The 22072-nt window shown below is 39.5% G+C and overlaps 1 protein-coding gene across 1 annotated transcript in view; it reads left to right on the forward strand.

Moving 5' to 3' along the window:
- The first annotated feature begins 4922 nt into the window (after positions 1-4922).
- The window catches only part of LOC139222351 (zeta-sarcoglycan), a 273275-nt gene continuing 256125 nt past the window's right edge, over positions 4923-22072 (forward strand). Inside the window, exon 1 of the mRNA XM_070854258.1 lies at positions 4923-5005. The gene's annotated coding sequence lies outside the window, so the exon portion shown is untranslated. The remainder of the gene's footprint in view (positions 5006-22072) is intronic.

A 22072-nucleotide genomic window follows, 5' to 3' on the forward strand; every position in this document is an offset into this window, starting at 1 on the left:
AAGAAGGAGCGCTTCCGCAGGTCCTTCATCCCGACTGCAGTCAGACTGTATAATGCTGCATTATGGTCTGCTGCACCAACCACAATCACAACCACAACCACCACCTATGCACTTTACTACTATTATTATTACATTCCACCTCACCCTGTTGTTGTTTTTTTTGTAATTATTGTGTATTTAATTGTTTCTTTGTGTATATAGGTTTTTCCTCTGTATATATTATATTATTGCTATTTAATTTTCTGTTTCTTTAACTGTGTTCTTTTGTCTGTCCCCTTGAGCTGCTGTAACAGCAAACTTTCCCCACTGAGGGATCAATAAACGATAAACGAACAAATAAACGAACAAACGAAGTCTGGGTTGCTATCGATTATGTGAGACAAGGCACAACAACCAATATCAGTTTAATGATTTCTACCAAAGAGGTTATATTTTCACATTACCTTTGTTAATTTTTCTGTCTGACAGTATGCTGTCTCAAAAAAAATATTAATGGATTTCCAAACAGTCCACTTTGGGCTTTGAGCCAAGATACATCTGATTCGATTTAACTGCTGACATGACGTTGGGATTTTTACCACCATCAGCTTTTAGCAGTAATTATGAGTCTAATGGAGATAACAACTTCATGCTAAATCTTTAAGATAGATTTTCAACAGAAATAATTTTTGTTAATTTATGTTTATGTTAAAAATCTAAATGTCTTGAATGATGTCTTTAGGCATGACACCAACTTGGAGAACTGTTCAGTGTTTATCGAGGTTTGTGCTCTCTGAGCACTTTCTAATTTCAGAGTAATTAAATGCACTACATGAGGAAGAGCATCTGTGTCAACCACCGGGAATTTAAACCTGGCAACATTTGAGCTTGGAAGCTTCTATCGGACACGGTGCAATGGGCAGCGCAGCAGCTTTTATGGATTTCACAGTAACCATTTGGGGGGAAATGCTCTGACTGTCCTTCAGCTTTGTCTTCTCGAAAGTGTTCATGTTGGTTTCATGCGTAGAGACTTACTGGAAAAGAGCCCGATATAAAGCTTCCAAGAAGCAAGTTCAGATGTCTTAATGTGGTGCCTGAAGTTTATGTGGTAAGGTGTAAATGGTGGATGGGCCATTTGTGGGCAGTAAACGTACAGTTCCTCTCTGCAGTAGATGTTGTAAATTTGTCATTATCAGTCTCAGTCTCTTCCGGTGCTCATTCTCTCACTTGCACTTTCCTTTCTCCTCCTAAAACACACCCAAAGGATACTGTCCACCCATTAAAAGGCGTGAGCACCAATTATCTTCACTCAGCTCAAGTAATGTTTCGATGAAAACACTAATGAGTACTCTCCACATGAACCTCTTGCGTTCACCTTTTACATTGCTACTGGGCAGTTATGGGTGGGCAGAGGTGGGGAAAGGAGATAGAAGCATCATTACATTGGCCAAACACACACTTCCTTGTGAAGTCTGTGATGAAAGCCACTGCCCCAGCAATCCTGACCCATATTGCCACATTGCCCCGGTGATCCAGCTCCAGATGTCTGTCTCTGTTGGACTCCGTAGAAACCCGCCATCATAGCTGGCAACAAACATGGCCAACGCTAATCACTGACAACATGGAAACTGTGGGGTAGCTGGAGTGTCAGCAGGGTGGGCCGAAAGGTCTATGAACTATTAGTCCTCATCTGCAGGCACAACTTGTTTGCTAACATGGGATGAGCCATGTTTTACTTCTGGCATCATTTAAGAACGTTGCTAAATCTGTTTTGTTTTTTTTACCACGAAGGTGCTGGTGTCAGGATGAAAATCCATTGACTGCCATATTAGTTCACATTTAGGACTACACGGACTTTGACACTTTGGACCAAACATTTACGTAGATGCACTGAATGTGTTTTAAATGTACAGCAAATGAATGCAAATTTTAAAAAATCAATAAAAATAATCACCTCACTCAGTGAGTTCTTTCTGCTTAAATTTTTACTATTTCAGAAGTATAACTTTAGCTTATTGCCATTTTCCAAGGCTTTCAGCATAGTCACTGGTAATAAGCACTCCATTATAAGGTTTTTGGTCACTTCAGATGCTTGGTTGTAAAGCTTTTTGAGAGCAGGTTCTAAGAGATTTTCCCACTGGCAGCATTTTTAAGACCATGTCTTTGGGCTTACAATCTACTTTTATCTGAAATTCTGTGGCACCATATTTTTTCTGCCACTTAACAAGTGACCTGACTCACTGATTGCAATGATCTTCAAATGGCTGCTTTACTACATTTGAGCTACTGCCTTCGTCTGTGATATCATAGTAACATGAAAGGGCTATTTCTACTATTTTGTATTGCTTGAATAATTTCAAGCCTATTATTCATTTTATATCATTCATGCATACATTATACATATTTTTTTCAACAATGGATGTACAGCTTTTAGAAAAACACTTAACAACTGGGCCACAACGTGTTCTTACAATTCTTCTACTTTGATTAAGAAAAACTGCGTCATCACCACAAATGGAGCTGGAAAACAGGAAGAAATGTGCTGTTGTCAAATAACCTTGACAATTTTGTAGTCATTCACTTAATGAGCAACCGAGTCACGTCCTTTTGAAAACTGTATGTTGTGTTTCAACCCTCTGATTGTTAAACTGTTTCATGCATACCCTTGAAAAGTTTAAAAAGAGGCGGTTAAAAATGACATAAAAATCCTCAGATGCTGCCGACGTTTACTGCTCTGTGTACTGGGTGCAGTAAAAATCTGCACCTGTAAAACAGGAACACCTGTGCATAAATAGGATAAAATGTGCATGTACTTTGTTGTTACCTGATCATCTAATGGAGATTATGAAGGTTTTCAGCTTGTGTTAAGTGTTTGTTCTGCACTGGCACCATTCAACATTTACAACATGTGATGAATGTGATTCCTTAATTTACCCCATGTAAAAGTTATTAAGCTCCTGCACTCCTGTGCAAGGTAGTCAAAGTTCAAGAGCAACTACAGAGCAGCACCCAAGAGCTGGAACTGGCTCGCTGTTTAGCTCAAGGACATTTTATAAGGGTGGATTCTTGCCAAAGCATGAGCTTGACTCCGGACCCTCTTGAACATGCATGATGCACACTCACAGCTATTTTTCAATGGAGTGTTTCTCAGTGGGGTTGATGCTAAAATAACACTTCAGTCACATCGTGCCAAAAAATGAAAACCATCCAGATTAACTTTGTTTAGGTTTAATGGCAACAGGGTGACCCAGCCTTGGCTATCACTTTAACTCAAATTACTGTCTTACACACAAAGAGCACAGGTTGCACAGTAAGATGAACACTGATTGCAGTTGTGCTTGCCGTGAAAACAGTTACGACATCAGCAAGCAGCAAACACACACACACACACACACACACACACACACACACACACACACACACACACACACACATTCATACGCTATGAGGCAGCTCGAGGCCTTTCTGTGGTTTTGACATGGGCTCTTGTTATGTGTAACAGTATGCCAGCTAGCTAGGTGGGAGGATAGAAATGTGTTTTTATATGCTTCAGTAAGGCTGTAATCCATGACTCACACTGAGTGTGTCATGAGATAAACAATAAAGGTGCAGCTTGTGTTAAGATGAACTTAAATGAAGCCAGTGTTCAGATGTGTGTGTGCCTAAATGCTCATTTTGAGGAGAACAAAGTGTGAAGCGATGACAGCAGTAATGAAACAGTCCATCTTCATTAAAGTCTCATGTGATCCTAACGTAGCAGAAGCCTCTTATATACTGCTCCATGCATCCATCACTACTGTTCCTTTATGAACTGATGTGTATCTGTCAGACCAAATAAGTCAACATGTGTGGGTTTGGTAGACGATAAAAGCATGAAATATTATACTGTGGAAGCTTGTGTTTCTAAAATGTATTATCAATGGACAGCAAGGGAGCAACTACTAAGCATGACAGTATTTTTTTAAACTGTGCTGCTTCATATTCATACAACCAAACACCCACTCACCTCGAATCAGCCCAACACAAGAGCAGCCCTCCACTTGTTGGCCCCTAAACAGCTCAGAGATGTAAAGAGTCTTGCTCAAGATCATCCACACTGTTTTTAGATAAGATATGAGTGAGTTCCACAGGGCATCTTATACTGTCCCCAATCCAGCCCCATCAACATCAATCAGTGTTTTTTTTTAATACTTTGTTTTACTTGTGTGCAATACAAGAAAATTGTGCACAATTCAATTTAGTGGCAAATTTAGAGAAACTTCAATACAATGGTCAGAAATAAACTGCAGTTTTATCTCGCTAGCAAAAAAATAAGCCTTGCGAACAAAGAGTCTTGACCTCCACCTCCGTCTAAACAGATAAAAAAGCGCAAGAGGAGAGGATGAGTCAAAGAGATGATAGACTAAGAGAATAGGATGGAATACATAATGGTTGACTGCTGCAATATATTATCAATTGGCGTCTTTCCCCCGTAAAAGCCAAAGGATGAAACAACAAACTCAGAAAACGCAATAATGTCTGACTCTGAAATATTTCTCACAAAATGGAAAGAAGAAGGAATGCGAATGGTAAAGTGATGAATGAATGAAAGGATGGACAATACAGAATGTCAAAGGGACAATACAATTTGGGGACTGATAATGACAAAAGGACATATTGTTCCTTTATCTTACAGTAATCCCCTGTCAGTAAAGCATAACACTCCTGTAAAAACAAATTTATTTTTACCACAGATTGAGTTTACCGATATGTGTCATACTTTACTGTGCTTTCTTGTCTGGGAGTAAATTTGTGAGTTACCTGCACAGTCAATATGTAATGACTAAGCATATGCTATAGACATATAATATTTTGCTTGCTGAACAAAATTGCTCTAATTGTAAGGCCAATAAAACAATGTTGTACCTGCATGTTGAAGAGCAGATGGGACTGGATCCAGATAATAAAGGTCAAACACAGATGAAGGACTGGTGATAGTGTTAAAACTATGACTTAGGGGAACAAAAGGAGAAAGAAAGTGATACAGGTAAGAAAGAGAAAATTATTAAGTAGAAAGAAATTGCTGCAAAAAGATCAGAGGCATGCAGAAGCCACTGGGTGTGACTTGAATAGTAATAATCTCAGAGACAAAAAGCAGAGTGAAGGGACAGAGGGATGAGGGTAGTTCAACTCTGGCCCTTAGTAACAACAGGCAGAGGCATAAAAAGAGAAGGAGAAGGCGTAGTAGAGGAAATCCATTAACAGAAACGTTATCTGATGACTGTGGTCTCTCTTCTCGCATGTTATGAGTTGTATTGCCTTATGATGTGGTATTGAATCTACTGCAGCGAATATTATCTGACTAACTACACTTCTCCTTGCTGTTAGAGAGAATATTACAGTGTCTCTTCAGTGCGCTAATGATATACTGTAACCACACTTCCAGTATTTGTTAGACTTAAATGTTGTACTGTGTTGGCTGAAGCAAGCTGAGATTGCACACGTTCAGAAAATGAATGAATTCCTCCCACCGTAATACGACGCAAGATGCAACATGGGCAGTGAAGCGACTGCCATTAATTTAAAATGAAACATTCCCTATGGGGAGGTAGACAGAGACGGATAGAAAGACAGAGACATACGCACACAGAAAGAGAGCGAGAAACTCGCCCACAACCTCACGGTCTTCCCTCTCAGCCAATCATTCCTTTTTTTCTTAGCTTTGTCAACAAATTGTATTAACTCCCGTTCAAGGTCTCTGATCTGCTGATTCTGCTGCTAAAGAGCCTCGTGTCCTTTTTCCTAACGAAGGCTCACGCAATGGGCTCTGCTAATTAAATGTAAAAGTGAGATTTGTGACTCTCAAACAGTTATTTCATTCAACTAGTTAAATTTTCATTTAATGAACTCATAATTAGCAGTTTCCCTCCCTGCCAATGTAATTTTGGCAGTCCGTCCGCACAGCCTCTCTTATAACATAGTGTGACATTTGTAGGCATTTCATTTGACTTGGATGGAATTCTTGTTGAATAAAAAAAAAAAAAGTTCTATATAGCTGAGAGCCTGCTGTATCATAGTACAGGAAGCCCTTGAGGAAACTGTCTGATACAATGAGTAATGACATTTACCTGCTCTAGAAGGGTAATTTTTATCAGTGACACGCTGAGGTTTGACTCTGTAGCAACAAGAAAATGCCTTGTTTTATCAATGTCATATATTTTTCCTTTGCATTCATGCAATACAAACATTGCACATATATCTCAGTGATGCTTTTATTCAGATTGGATTGAGAAGAGATAGAGAAATGTTTTTCACAGCTCTCCTTTCTAGCCTGTGATGCTTTCCTGACCTCATAAATACATGCAGAAGACAAAAGTCATCTTTCTTTTATCCGTTCAGTTGGCCCATGAAGAAAAAAAAACTGATTTCCATAGACTCTCTACAGTTCAGTGGACAAGAGAGAAAGCATTTTTATTGGGGGTGTTTTCCCATTTCCTCATGCATATGAGGAATTTGACACACCTGCGGATTTCTGACAGGTGTGTGTGAGTGTGTGTGTCTCTATGAGAGAGCTCCATCTGTGTGTGGACACACATCATTCACCATGCCACTAACTCAAGCAGAACATGAAGGAAATTTTAATCAAGGCTCTTAGCTAGCCTGGTGGGCTGGTAGAGGTGAGTATGGTGTGTGTGTGTGTGTGTGTGTTTGTGCAGGCAGGTGGGTGCGGTATATTAGAAATTGTGTCGGGGGTATTGTAATGAAACATTAAGACTACTCCCACCAGTGATAAAGAATCAAATAGACCTGTGTAACCCCTGAGCGACTCCTTATTAGAATTAAGAACAGACTGCAGTGGCTGGTTCACTGCTGATAGTTACAAGATATATGCATGTTTGGGGACTTCTGCCATGACCACCACAGTAGATCATAACCAAATTTTACTTTTACACTCTCTCCCTAACCCTCAATCTTTCCTTGCGATAATAACCTCATATGGTTAAGAGAAAAAGAAAAAAAATCCCTTTAAGTCTCCCGGTGTGCATTTAATTCTCCTTTTCCCTCTCAACTTAACAGAAGTAATGGCAGGGAACACTGGCTCTGACTCTCACACTTTTGATTTGAACAGTGTTACTATGTAATTTGCTTCGTTAAGGTCAAAATGTAATAAAAGTTAGATGAGGAGACAAAGTGACTTTAGCCCAAGCCCAAGTGTTGTTTAGTTGTAGCTATTTCTGGGCTGCCTGCCATGTTTTGATTGGGACAAAAATGGGAAGAAGGACTTTTGGCTGGTTTTGGGCTGCTGGAGGAACTAACGCAGCTCTTATAAAAAACATGCATGAAGACAAACCACAAAGGCCGAAGTTTCATTGTATATTCTGGCATGTTTAAAGATGTACTGGCCTTTGTACTCCTGACTGTTATTTGTTTATAAAACTGGGATTTATGTTTCTTTTTTTTTCAGCTGGTGTAAAATATTCACCTTGAACTTTGTGCACTGTTGCATCTTTTTTTTTGCCCTCTTGACTGATGTGGGCTTAGAATTTACAGGAGTAGAGATTTCAGCCAAAGAAGTTAGCCGTCATTAAAGAATGTGACAAGGTCAGCACTACAGGCTTCATCAGATATCTTAGAATCCTTTTTAAACCTCTCTGTAGGGAGTGGAGAGCAAAGTGCTTTTACTCAAGGTCTTCATGTCTTCATGTGTAGGGTTAATCAAGTCTTTACACCATCTCCAAGGTTTACACTACACCAAAGAAAGTGTCCAAAGAAAGTGAAGATGACCTTAAAATAAGCTTGTCTATGCATGAATAGATATTTAAAGAACTGCACAGGCAAAAACGTAATGCTTTTAAAAGAAAGAAATGACCAAAGTCAAAGTTATTTGCTTTTCTTCTATGAGCTATTCAACATAGATCAGAGGTCTTTTTAGAATCAGCTGCTGGACAGTTTTTGAAGGCCCTGAGATGCACAACGACAAAGCAACAATGAAGCTTTCAACATTACATGTCAACCAAATAAAGTGATTACAATAGTTTAGTATCAAAGTTATAAATGCATTTTAACTTTTATGGTTCAGAAAATGGTTGGGAACAACTTAAGTACAGAATATTTTTTATTTTTATTCAATTTTTAATCAAAAGGTAAAAATACTGAACCAACAGCATGGTCCTTTAAACGCCATCAAATGCTAGTTAACACAAATTAGGTTTTTTAATTCTTATGCACTTGGGCATACACAAGTAGAACCCTCCAAACATATGCATGCATACCCAAAATACAATTATTTTTCCATCGACATTGCCAAGAGGAATAATTTGCAAGCTGTGCTATTTTTTTTTTTTTCCCCACCACTTTGGTTTGCGCAATTAACATTTTGAGATGGCCCTGTTCCATGCTCTGGTTGATTCCAGTCAGCTGTGCAGGAGGGAAGTTGCTCTTCCCTTGGACCTCATGTTAGACACCTAAAACTAGGCTGTCAGGATAATGCCAGAATGTATTCATCTATTTATTTTCCTTCTTCCTCTTCTTCTTCTATTTTAATTCTAGTGTGTACAGTTATTGTATTCTACGGGGTTGTAACATTCAGTCAATGCCTTGTAAACTTTTAATCTCCCAGAAAACACAATTTGGAGTTAGGAGGTTTCCACACCTCTTTCACTCCTTCCTTATTAACTCATGCTTGGTAGACGCTAACCTCCTACCCCCTGCCGTCTGTATTAATTATGCTCCTGTGTGGATCAGGGAGGACTTATTAGATAGAGGAAGGCTTAGAGTTCCTGGCATTTTGCTTATTAATGATGATCATGATAATCCCCTTTTCTACTAGACGGGGATTTAGCGTCTGAGGGCATGAGGCCTGTTTTAACACTGCTAGAGGTAAACTGATGTCTGTATGACAGACCCAATGTTTTGTGTTTTCACTGTGTTTATTTCCATCTTTGTTTTCCTTCCTTTGTTTCATTACTTAGTGGACTCCTCCATTGATGCCTTTTATCCTCCTCTTCATGTCGCGAGCCTTCTTTCCTTTCTGCCACCCCTCCTTTGCTGATTTCTTGTGTCTTTGCATTATGTCCTTCACACCATACTCCTGTTTTGTTTATTTTATAAGCCTATACATCCTTAAGGTGTAGGTTTGAGCTCTGGATTTTCCTTCCTCCTTCTATCCTTTTCCTTCCCTCTTCTCACTCTTTCTTTTCATGCTGCTGCTCTCTTTTCTCCTCATTGTTTTTGACAGGTGAAGCTTTACAGCTTATTCCTTCAGTCTTTCCTTCATTGTTTTTTTCCCTTCCCTCCATACAGACATCGTTTCCCATTCTTCCCAGCTCAGTTCCATCTAACCTGTAGATACAAGAAGCTTTGCGTCCTTTGTTTTCTCTCCAGTTCATCCATTCTTCAGTTTCTCGCATCTCCTACCTTCAGTCTGTCCTCGCCACTGCTTTGTCTGTTTGTTTCACAATGTCAGTCTATTTCCTTCCTTCCTTCCCTTCCCCCTACTTGTGCCCTCACTCATCCTCACTCACAATTGCTCCCACTGTCCCCATCCCTTCTTTCCATCATCGATTTCTTCATTCTCTCAATGTCAGCCCTTCTGTTTCCCTCTCCCCATGTCACCGCCACATGTCTCTATACAGTCTCCTCTTCTTCTTCTACATCCTCCCTTCATTTGCCCCCCATCTTCCTTCTCCTTCTCTTTTTTTTTTTTTTTTTATTCCTCTCTCTTTTCCCTCCCTCCTCCCCTCTTCTTCCTCCTTACCAGAAGTCCTTGCCACTGGGCCAAGCCTGCCTATTTACATTGGAATAAATCTACCTCATCACACAGCCACTTCTCAGTTGTTTCTTTTTTTCAACCACTGCAATCCTTTTAGCCACCAGCCTCAGGAATTAATAAAACACAGCTATAAACTCTCCCTCGCTCCTTTCTCCATCCTCTCTTTTTCCGACCCCCCTCCCCCTCTCTCTCAAAGTCAAATGATGGATGGTTGCTAGAAGTGGGTGCCAGCTGTGATGTAATGGCACTACAGCTATGTCCTTATTCTAACTCTGGCCTCCATCAGAGTATTTGTCAACATGGGGCTCCTTTAAAAGACATAAGTACAAATTAAACTTAATAAAGGGAGGTGAAATAGCAAAATTATGCAGAGGTTGTAATAAGTCATCAAAAATGACTGAAAAATGTTAATTGGAAGCAGCTCTACGGTCTTCTGCATTGATATTATGAAAAAAAAAGTATGATATGAATGTAGCATAAAGAGTGAACAATGTGAACTATATTGCTTTTCATGAGCATTGGTTTCACTATAGAGTTTTAGTGGCACAGTTTTATGTATCTTTACTCTGCCAGTGTTGTTTTTCAGTACACGCCATGTCCTAAACAAACTTCACTTGGAGGTTTTCATGTTTTACTGTTTTACAATATTGAGTCAAAGGGGATTTAATGTGGCTTTTATGGGCACTGATGAACAGAAAAAAACCCTGTGGTGTTAAAGTGAAAGCAAATCTTTACAAGCTGTCCGATTTGATAATCACAAATATAAAATACAAAGTATGGTTGCATAAATATTCAAGCCCACATATCCACATTGATCTAAGGAGGAATTTAACCTTCTGTATAATTAGTGACCGTGTGTAACTAGCCGAATAATGGCTGTCTAGCTATTTGCGACCAGGTGCTCCAGAAAGATTTTACTCAAATCAGTATGTCTCACTACAGTGTCAGCAAAAGAAACTTTGGGCAACAGAAAATGTGTGGAGGTCGAGGTCTGTGTATCATCTCCCGCAAGCCATAGACCTTTTTTTACCGCCGACACTTTGACTGTCAGTTAAGCCATGACAGTGAGCCAGTATGAACGCTGCCAGGACCCTGAACCTAGCTCACCTAAATTGAAGGAAGTCATTTTTAACGTTGTCAATTATACCAGTTCTATCAAAACTGGCTGTTCTCAACCATGACTAAGATCGCTAACTTTCAGCAAATGCATTATTGTACCTTAACTGTTACATTTAGATTCAACAATGTTCATCCATGCAGTTTCCAAATATGTTACGGTGAATGTGTGGTCTTCGTGTGTTTGAAAACTCTCTGTTCAGCAGCAAAGAGATAAACACACACATTATTCTATATCACTATCTCACGTATTCACAAATACACATGGTCACACACAAAAGGGAATGTTGCAAGGGATGAATTGAATGAAATGTGCAAAACGTGAAACAAGTGCTATAGTGTTGGGGTAATGCATACATAGAGAGACACAAACACACACACACACACACTGAAAATATACTCAGACACAATGACTACTCTGTGCCCAGCTCTTCAACTCATTAGTCATGTAGAGCAGAAGCAGTTGACACTTTATACTCTCGTAATAAAGAATGGGATTGTGTGTGTGTGGGTGTGTGGGTGTGCTCTCCAATGCTGGTGAGCTAAGCTGTAATCCATTGAGTAATTAGATTTAAGAAATACTAGAAACGCTTATCTCTCTCACATTCACATGCAAACACAGAGAAAAATAAAAGAGAATAGGAGAGGGGTTGGAGAAGCCCTGATGAATACACACAAGTATCTGTAGACATCTTGGTGTGTGCACACACCATTAGCAGTGGCACACATGGCTTTGCTGTTGCTCTACTCTAAAGTGAGCAAGTGTAACACTGATGTCGAACACAGATCAAGAACCAAAGGTCAATACAATCTGCTGATGATTTAAACAGCATCTACAGTCCCTAGCTAATGTTTTGTATGGTTACAAAAGAAGCTGGCCATATTCATTCAGAGTGAATGACGCAGTGAGTCTGTACGTCTGGTGCAGACTTTATAGAAGACGACGTGGGCTTTGGTATTTAAATGACAGATGATAACGAATTCACAAGCAGGAGACGAGCAGAGCAGCCCTGTACTTGAGGTAGAGGAGATGGGGCGACCTTTTCAAACCACTGTGACTCGGCTGCCATTGAATGCTCATTTGTCATACTTTGCTGACTCTACTTTCAAATGACACGGATCAGCATCAGCCTGAAAAAGGGTACCGCTGAGTTTCACATTTGTAATGTCTTACTCCTCTGCTCCTAGACAGTTTGTACCAGTAGGACTTTTTTTCTTTTATTAACTCAATTCTTAACAGCTTATTACTAAATGTCAAAGGGATGTTTTACCCAAAATTACAAAAAAAAAAACATACTGTACGCATACTGTGTAACCATACTTTCCGTTTTAGTTGCCTATGTTTTGAGCTTTCTGTTTTCAAGGTTCACAGCATTACATTACACACTACTAAATTTCAAAAAGTGAGATGTACTTTTCTTGTATGTGTCCCTGTTATTTCGGATAATCAGCTAGACAAAAATTTCTGTATGGCAAATTGGCAAACTATGTTTTCATGAAATGATTCTTCAATTGTTCTTAGCCAGACCATACCAAGAGGAAAGTCCAGATTCTTTCCTGTTGTCTACCATCTCTCTCTCCCAAATTCAAATTCAAAAATATAAGCTTTACTGCTATAATGTATATTGACAAGTACAGTTTTTAAATTAATTAAAATTGGCCAATAATTAGCAACAAATATGCAAATATCATCATCATCATTTGAAGTAATACGATATAATTGTATAGCCATTAATTGTAGTACAGTCTATGTATTGTGTGTGTGTGTGTGTTGATACAAAGTGGGAAGTGTAATCTGACCAGTCTCCTTCTTCTATGAGTGTTTTTAATCTGGAGAGCTCATTAAGTAAATGTTCCTTATTTTACCTTGTAGGAGGAAGCACATCTCTGCCTCAGCCTCACCTGTCCAGCAGTGTGTCTACCTTTCTTAATCTTGGTCATTGAGTCTGTTGATCTCAGACACTAGTGAGATATTCTGCCACCTCATCATCTCTGTTTAGGGCTAGATAACACTTTGCTCTACTTTGGCCTTTAGTTTCTTCTTTCCAATTCTCCAAATTGGTACACTTTTCTGGGCTCAGCTCTCAGGTTCGGAGGGTATCTTGGGGCTGGGATTTAAATTGCCTTCTTTTGAATGTTAATAATCAGAGGGTATCTGCTTAATTCTGGTGTTTGTTGGTAAAATGCATCTGGAGAATTCTCCATGTAACGACTATGCTGGATGTTGGACCCAGTGGGTAGAGCTCTGATAGCTAAGTGGACCCCAGACTTAGCTAGCATGCAGCACAATGGGACACTATCAAATATTTTAAGTTAGATTTTGGTATTAGTATTTGGTATTTATGGCTCTTTGAGCTTTAGTGCATTCTCTCTCTCTCCCTCCCTCCCTCTCTATCTCGCTCTGTCAGCACCGAAAACAAATTGAGTATGCTGAATGAGTTTGCTTGACCCTGTAAATGGAGACCTGTCAGGCCAATCCAATTTGTACACGCACTATCTCATACGCACACACACAGAATAGAAGATGTATATTGAGCAGTGAGTGTCTGTGTGAGGCTGTGAGTGCATCTTTCTGTGGATGTGACCTTGAGAGAGTGCCTGGGCTCTGTTGAGTGATATGTGTGTGTGCGTGTGTGTGTGTGTTACTAGAGTAGCTAACATCACCGTATGTGGATGTGCAGAGTCAGATTAAAGGGGATTACCCAGTGGAGTTTGCATGGTGATGGGCATGTCTGGATTCTAGACACTCACCAAACAAAGCAGACGGGTAACATTAAAGAAACAAAGCAGATGCGATTTACTCATCAAATAAAGAAGCTGAGTGACATTCACTTAACAAAGCCTTTGCATAAGTGCCTGCAACAGAATGGGCGGGTTACATTCACCATATGAGACAGGTGTGCTACATTTATCAAAAAGGATGCTTGTATTGCATTTAGCAAACAAGGTGACAGCATGATGTTCATGTGGTGGTTATTAATAGCACTAATAATGTTAATAGCAGCATAGAATACAGATGTGATTTAATGCACTTAATTTACACATAGCCACATACTGCATGTGTCTCAACATCACACATGTGGTTGTAATCTGTCTTGATTTTCCAAAGTTACATACAAATTAGAATGCAATCCAGCCTCAAAGGTTGGTGGTAATGCATCTGAAGCTGTTTGGTAGCTGCAACCTACACAGAATCATTGACAAACTAACAAACTAAAGATCATATACATTCACTGAATGAATATTATGAAAGTAAAATGCACATTGTTTGCTATAAATGTTATCAGAACACATTTTAAATCTGAAAACATTGCATTTTCTATAATAAAAATAATAAAAGCAATACCTTGATTCTTGATGTTTTCACTGCAGGGGCTTGTGAAGGTGCACTGATCGCACGAGTTGTTGGACATTCATAGGATTATGCGGATATACTTTTTTACAACAATTTCATGAGAATATGTTGCTTTTCTAAGGGTTTCAGTAATTTATGTTCATTATGGTTTAATGTTGTGACTGTAATTAAGAAACTCATTTTCATATTGTGTGACCTTGTTTTAGGTCCCGGTGGTGGATATGTACATTAAAGTTAAAGACTGCTGATGCTGTGTTGTTTAGCTGCTCCTAGTGCTAGTGATTAATTACTCCAAAGATAACATGGATGGCATTATACTATGAGTGAACCACACATATTCAACCAAGTGCGCACACACACACACAAACAGACACACACACAGATACAAACATGCTGGCACTTGCACATATTTGCTCTCAAGTGGACCCACATGTTCCATCATCATTCCTTTCCTGTGGGTGTTTATATGTCCTTCTGTGCTTACGTTGACTGTTGTGTGTGTGTGTGTGTGTGTGTGTGTGTGTGTGTCTCTGGGGAGTGGTGACATTTCCTGTATCACGTACCACCGTTTGTTTGATCTTCCCTCTTTCATCTTCTCAGCAAAGAAACTTGACATTACAGGGTCTCTCTCTACTCTGCTCTCGCTCCATTTTAAGTCTTAAGTGTGGCTGGCCGTGTGTGTGTGTGTGTGTTTGTGTGTGTGTGCGTATGAGAAAGCTAAGCAGGGGGATAAATAAGTGTGTCCTCTCCACCTTAAGGTGAAAGAGAGTAAAGTGTACGTTCCCTCCTTCCTCACACCTCACGCGCACCCTGCATTCGTAAAGGTAGGGGATACAGTAGTGTCTAGTATGTGTAGATGTCCTCTGCAGTTGGTGGAGCCAATTTTTGAGTGTATGTGTGTGTGTGCTTCAATATGTGTTATTAGTTTCTACATTATTCCGTCGTATTCTATTTCTGATTGTCTAACTTCGAGACTATGAAAGCTCATTGAAATTCAAGGAAATTCAGGTGGCTCACCAGAGAAAAGCTTCCTAACTTCGGGGTTAGTGAGAGAGAACAGACACAATATAAAACTGTAACCTTGAAATTCCTTAACAATGGAGTGAAACAGACATTTGTAAACAGCTCCTCATTATTATAGTAATTGCTCAGTGCACTGGGGCTTTTATATCAGTTGGACAACATAAATACAAGATAGCATATGCAATGGAACAGAGAATTGTTCTGCAGAGCCGAATTTGCTGCCACAGCGGTGCTTCATTAGCTGAGGAGGATGTTTGTGTTTCCTCTCTCAAATCAAAGGTCCCTGATATTAAACCTTGAGAGAAACATCAGTGACTTCTGGCTTGGTGTAGTGATTCAGAAATTGCTTTTCCACCAAAGAAGACAGCTTTCCACCTTTCCTAAGTGTCCTTTATGACAGTGAATCACTGCCAAGTGCAGAAGTGCTGGTCTGGACATGACACTGACTTCTGACCTCCACGGGGCAGAGAAAAAACAATTTCTCGACAAGAGCAATTAAGTGTCATTATATAATGGGGAGAAGGTGGGCATAGGTTAAACAATGACCTCAATGTAAATATGATGGTCGCCCTCATTATAGCACATCACTGTGCATAAAGTACAAGCTTATTAATGGATTTCACCTTGATCTTAAATCCTATTCTGATTATAGCAAAACCTTTTCCCAGGAAAGCATGTGTTGTGCAGTAGAAGCCAAATAAAAAACTCCATATTGTCTGCCATATCATCTTCCAGCCACCTGAGGCTCAATATTATTCTTTTTTTTATCATATTCCATTTGTAGTAAAATTACAAAAAAGTAACATTGTCTTGCCTGACAATATTGACTGGAGGTTCTGTGCTTCCTAAATTCAGTATGAGAATAAAAGTTGCAGGTTGTGGCAGTTCAGAGAGGCTGATTAAAATGTTCAGTGTCATTTAACGTAACATGCAAGATCAGAAAAACAAGTGCTGTTTCCTCAGCTTTATGTGAACAGATTAATATGTTAGTCTCTGGGACCTGTCAGGTCTGATAAGAAAAAAAAGGAATTCACACAAATTAGCAACCCTTTGTCACTGTAATGAGTCAGATACTGGTAGAAGCGAAGGGTAATGTCTTGGAAGTACAACAGACACGTTCTCCTTTAAGTTTTCTGCCACATCTTTAGTCGTAATACTAAAATATTGAATACTGAGTAATAATCATCCAATCCAGTGTTTATACTTTTCTACCTACTGAAGCGCTGTGTCCTATTTATATTCTATTTCACAAAACCAATTAAAGTTGCTGAAACAAATCTATGCTTGATAATTAAATAGCCCTGAACGAGAAATACCTTGATGTCAAAATACCAAAGTATCAGGAAATGAGAATCTCAAAAAAGACATCTACACCAGTATTAATTATTTCAACTTTGTTTTGGAGAATTCTTGTTTTATCCACCATTTTTACGTGGTGGATCTTAATGCTAAAATACATATGAGCCACTGTCACCATTGCCATGGAGAAGAAACCAGTCAGAGGCGCAAATCAAACGGTTGTGACTTCTTAACACTTGATAGTCGCAGTTTTTAACAAATTGCAAAGCTATAGGTGCTGGATTCAGTCACAACTGACATTGAAAGAGAACAAATCAGACTCTTAAGCTTTATAACTGGAAATACACCTCGGGAGTCATAGTTAACTTCTCCATGTTAATTTGTACATACACAAGCTTGTCCTTGAACCAGACACATTAACGCAGCTTATATTGGACGGATGACATTTAATGACGTTTCAGCGTGAGTTTCGTGACGGTCTAAGCTGTAAAAGTGCTCAAAAAGTACTATGAGTCATGCAACACTGTCTGTGGGACCCAAAGAACTTCTCTTCACATCTCTGGCAAGATTTGTCTTTTTGTCTAATCTGATTATAATAAATGTGTCTAATCTGATTACAGTTTTGTAGATTCCAAATTTAGTATGCTGACCTCTTTTTCTGGGGACAGTAATGTACACTCACAGATGATGAGTAGAACAGTAGAACAGTAGAATAGAACAGATGATGAACTGGATTTGTCCTTTAAAATATACTATAGAAAAAAGAAGACACTCTGTGATGCCCACACATGGGCACACAAATGAAAGAAAGCACCCCTGCAGGCTAGCGCCTTCCAAAGCCTTACAATAATGATGCTTAAATTGTCTATTCAGTGAGTAGTCATGGAAGTGAGAGAAGAATGCACACACATCCCCAGTATGAAGCAGACACACAGCTGTCATGCTGTGAAAGGCTGTTGTCGGGGTTTTGTTACTGTGTCATAATGCTGTTTGTATCCCAGCACATGCAGCAAAATAAAAACAGTACTTAGGTGACAAGCCTCTGCCTCTGTTTCTTTATCTCTCCTCCTCTTTCTCTCTATCCTTCACTGTTCAACCCGATATTCTTCTCCTCCCTCTGTGCTCTGTCAATCTCTTATTACACCATGCCTGTCGTTCTCCACTCATGTCAGTCCTCCTCTATCTCTCTCTCCCTTTGTCCCTGGTGAATGTCATTTTGTCAGCCAGTTGTCATTTTGCCTGCTGCCTCTCTCTCACCCTCTTTCTCTTTTTGCTTCCCCGTTGAAAGACTAATGAGTGACTGCATGCAGAGGGATGGAAGGCTAAAACGAGAGACAGAGGGTAAGCAGAGGTAAGCTGTGAACAGGGAGGAAGGTGGGAAGTTTCTGAAAGATAAATTGAGTAGAAATTAAAGCAGAAATAAGCAAAGTATGACAGAAAACATTACAATTAGAGGGGGTCAATATCCAATATTCTCCACGAAATGTTAGCATCATTAAAATTGACCATGATAAGACAGTACAATACAATGTTAGAGCACAAACAAGTATACAAGGTTTCCTGTAGATGTTACTGGGGAAAACAAACAGAAACTAAGTAAAACAAAGCCGTTAGTCTAAGGCCAGAGAAAAAACAAGGTTGCCATTCACATCGAATGCCCACTAATCATTACACAGGGGTTGCCCCATGTTTTATAGTTGCGTACTTTGGTCATGTGTGCAGTTATACATCCCAAAAGACACAAATCATTTCTTGGTGCGTTTCAAATCCAGTGTTCACTCTTCTTTAGGCTCTATTTTGCTATCCACCAACTCCTAAGAAAAATATCTGGCTCTTCAGCTGCTAAATGCTTCACTTTGTTCTCCAGTTTGTCACTGATTGTTTTCTGTCTTCTGTCTGGTGCTGCACAGGTAGTGTGCAGTGCGTTTTAATACTTCTTCACTGAAAACAGCTATGTGCTGCGGCAGAAAAGAAGAAACCCCTTTCACACACAAGTGGTCCTGTGAATCATATGATGATATTCAATATGCCCACCCTAAGATGTGATAAACTATAACTAGGAGTAAGAACCTCTGCCCTGTGAGAGTAATAATACGAGACTAACTTAATCACATGATTTGGCAATAATGGTGTGGTTGTTTTACAAATGCAAGCACCTTCCCAAAGCATAATGGGGAAGCCATCTCCTCTATATCCAGCCTGTAAATTAGCGAGCGTGTGTATACGACAGATAGTACAATTGCTGTAATCTGGCGCTTAGCTCATTTTATTCAATTTTATTGTTTATTGGCAGCCGAAATATTGCTTTTCTCTGCATTGCTAAAGCCATAACATTGGCATTAAAAACCCATCTTACACACACACGCGCGCATTGTCACACAATAAGCACCTGTCCTCTTACTCATACTGCTGTCTCTGTCTCATACTCGTAAACACACACACACAGGCACACGCGCACACGCACAACACACTCCAGGGAGTGTGTTGGCATTTCACTACAGCTCATTCTGTCATGAAGGCGTTACAGCCTTCCAGACACCTCTCAGACAGATTGGCTTCTCATCTTTAAGACAGCTGATAATGAATTTAAAGCACGGCCCTTGGCTTTGGCATACCTGTGGAAAGCACAATCCCAGACGAAAGAGGCAGACAGACACTATGTGCCTTGGCAAGACATCATAGCGGAAATGAAAATAAGTTGTGCTGGTATGAGGCTAAATTGGCAGGCTTCATAAAAGGTATATTTTCTCTATTGCAAGGTTCTCAAAGGAATGAATGAGATTTGCTTCTCAACATTGTCCTGCAGAAACCTGAAATCTCTTAAATGACAGCTCCGATAGAATGCACAATATCTGGTTGACTTTTCCATCCACCATGTGTGTGGTTTGGTAATTTCCAATGTGATTCAGTTATTCGGCTTTATCTGTGAGACAATATCAGCTGTCAATTACATTACAAAAGAAAGACGGTCAAAACACGGTTTATGTTTGACTGATGGAGGAGCATGTTGACAAGGCAAGACCTCAGTGATGAGGGAATGAAATGCATTTAATTAATCAAAATCTCTTCTCCATTCCCCATTCCCCAGAATGGAGAAGAGTTGTTGATGAATGAAATCCAAATGGATTTGGAGAATGGAAAGATGTCCTTGTGGGTATGGCCAATTTACTGCCAATTTTTAGAAATGAGCATGCAGACAGCATTGCACTGTAACTTGTAATGTTAATGAAGTGACTAACTGTTCACTTACTGCGCTCTCATGATTATTGCGGCTGCACGGGGTTTGTGACACTGTGCACAGCTTTTACACGCAATTTAAATCATAGCAAGTTGCAGGATTTTAAATCCCTTGGATTACTTATGTTGCACTTGAGCATCATTGTTTTTCATCTTGCTTCGAAAAAAGTGCAATGAATTTCGTATCTAATTAAGCGAGATGCAGCGGCTATGCCACATGGCACCAAAATCATAGTGTTGTTATCCTTATTTGGCTGCTTCTAAATGTTTGACACCAAGCAGATACTACTGCCATCCTAACACCTCAGATTACCATTTATCGTGGTAGCTTTAGGGTTAGAGGATATTTTCTGGATTTGGTTAATTGAATTAATTCAACTAAGTGTGTCAACTGAGTACATAAGATGTTTAACAGCAGCTGTGTCTTGGCATACAGTATTAACAATATGAGGCTGTTCCAACCCTTGGCTCTCCAAGTATCAAACATCTGGAACCTAAGTGGCTACTAATTAAGTTTATCAAACACTTCATGGCATCCAAACCAACTAATCATTGGGAGAAGGGTAACCTTAATCCATTGCCATTCCATTGTCTAAACTTGATTTAAGGAATGGACTCAATCAATGAAAAGCTTTCAGTGGGCGTATACATTTAGTCAATTAGCGAAGATCAGTTAATGAAGCTGCCTGCTACTGTGGGGTGGAGGGGTGACACTTATAAAAGGCAAACAGTTATATGTGGTGGGTAGTCATAGCATGTCTTCACATTTATGCACCTTTTATACTTAAGCACAGTACAGCCACTCAGTCATTGTTGGTAGCTAATGTAGTGACTGTAAGACAAATGATTTGCTCAAAGGTGTAACAAAACTAGGTGATGAGGAGGGGGGAAAGTATAATTCTTATTTTCTAGATACTTCAAGCTTCAAACTAGCACTCTCCAGGACACAGGTTTTCTGAGTGATGAGCCTTCAATAGCTCCTGAGCCACCTTCAGCATAATTACTCTGTTGCTGAGGATGAGAGGCGACCACACATCTAACAGCTCTCTTTTCCTCCCAGTTTTTAAGATGAGTATTGGATGCTTTAATTGGAGCTTTGGAACTTTCATCAGATCAGATATCCGACAAGAAAGTAGCTCTAATTAAGCCATCTAATGCTAATTTAGGAAGTCAGTATTAATAGTCATACACATAAACAGTTTTTCTTGCAGCAACAAATGCAATAGGTCAATGCTGAAACATAGGTTCAGGGCAGATTGCTTTACCTTTGGATGGAGCCAGGCCTGTGGTTTCCCTCTGTTTTTAGTCTCTGTGCTAAGCCAAGTTAACCATTTCCTAGCTCTAGTTGCATAATTAGCTTACAAATATGAAAGTGGCATCGATATCCCAATACAACTCTGTGCAGCGTGTTTCCCAGAAGGTCTAATTATTCCCTTGTGCTGCAACAGCTCGCACCAAAGATAAACTCAGATTTAAAAATAAAAACATCTGTTCCCAGAGGTTCACCCAGGTTAACTGGACAACCAAGATAATGTGTGTGTACAAGATTTCACTGCCACAGACATTATTTCTCCCTCTGACAAATGGTTGTGCAGCAAAAAGTCTGTTATGGTTCAATAACATTTTAGTTTGTAGTTCTTTCTGAAGAAATTACACAAGAGGACCAAAGAAGAGGATGAATTTTCCGTGAAGATGAGACAATGTAAAAACTAAGGATCCTCAATAGCTACATTTTTACTACCTTTGCTTAGTTTGATTCAGCTCCATAAAAAAGACATAATTTGTAGAAAAAATGTTTCAAGTGCTACAAAGTAATGTAATATATACAGAAGAGAATTGTCTCAACTCTGACTCAGCTCTTCCTGGATACATGTCTGAATGATAACTTGCTGTTTAATTAGTTCAAAGAAAGTGCAATAACTTGCATTTATCCCCCACTAAATCTAATAGTCTACTGTGTGTTCAGCTTATAATAGAGAGACTAATGGGATATCAGAAATGGGTTGAGTGAGAAGCATAGACAGAGACAATGTGACTGTCACTTTGTCTAAGACAGTAAAAACATCAATATATTGCAGTAGAGACAGTGAAAGTGAGATTTAAATGAGATTTCCATGGGATGAAAGGCAGCCGGCAGATAATGAAGTGCCCTCTTTGACCAGTGGCCAAAACAGGGCCACAAAAGCACATGCACGCACTCTCTGACATATACACACACTGTAAAACTAGAACCATAAACAAGCATGCACCATTATCAAGTGGATACTGGCTTTTACACACTAATCCCAGTCAAATCCCTTTGGAAAGCCATG

This window comes from Pempheris klunzingeri, chromosome 3, assembly GCF_042242105.1.
Source record: "Pempheris klunzingeri isolate RE-2024b chromosome 3, fPemKlu1.hap1, whole genome shotgun sequence".
Taxonomy (NCBI): Eukaryota; Metazoa; Chordata; class Actinopteri; order Acropomatiformes; family Pempheridae; genus Pempheris; species Pempheris klunzingeri.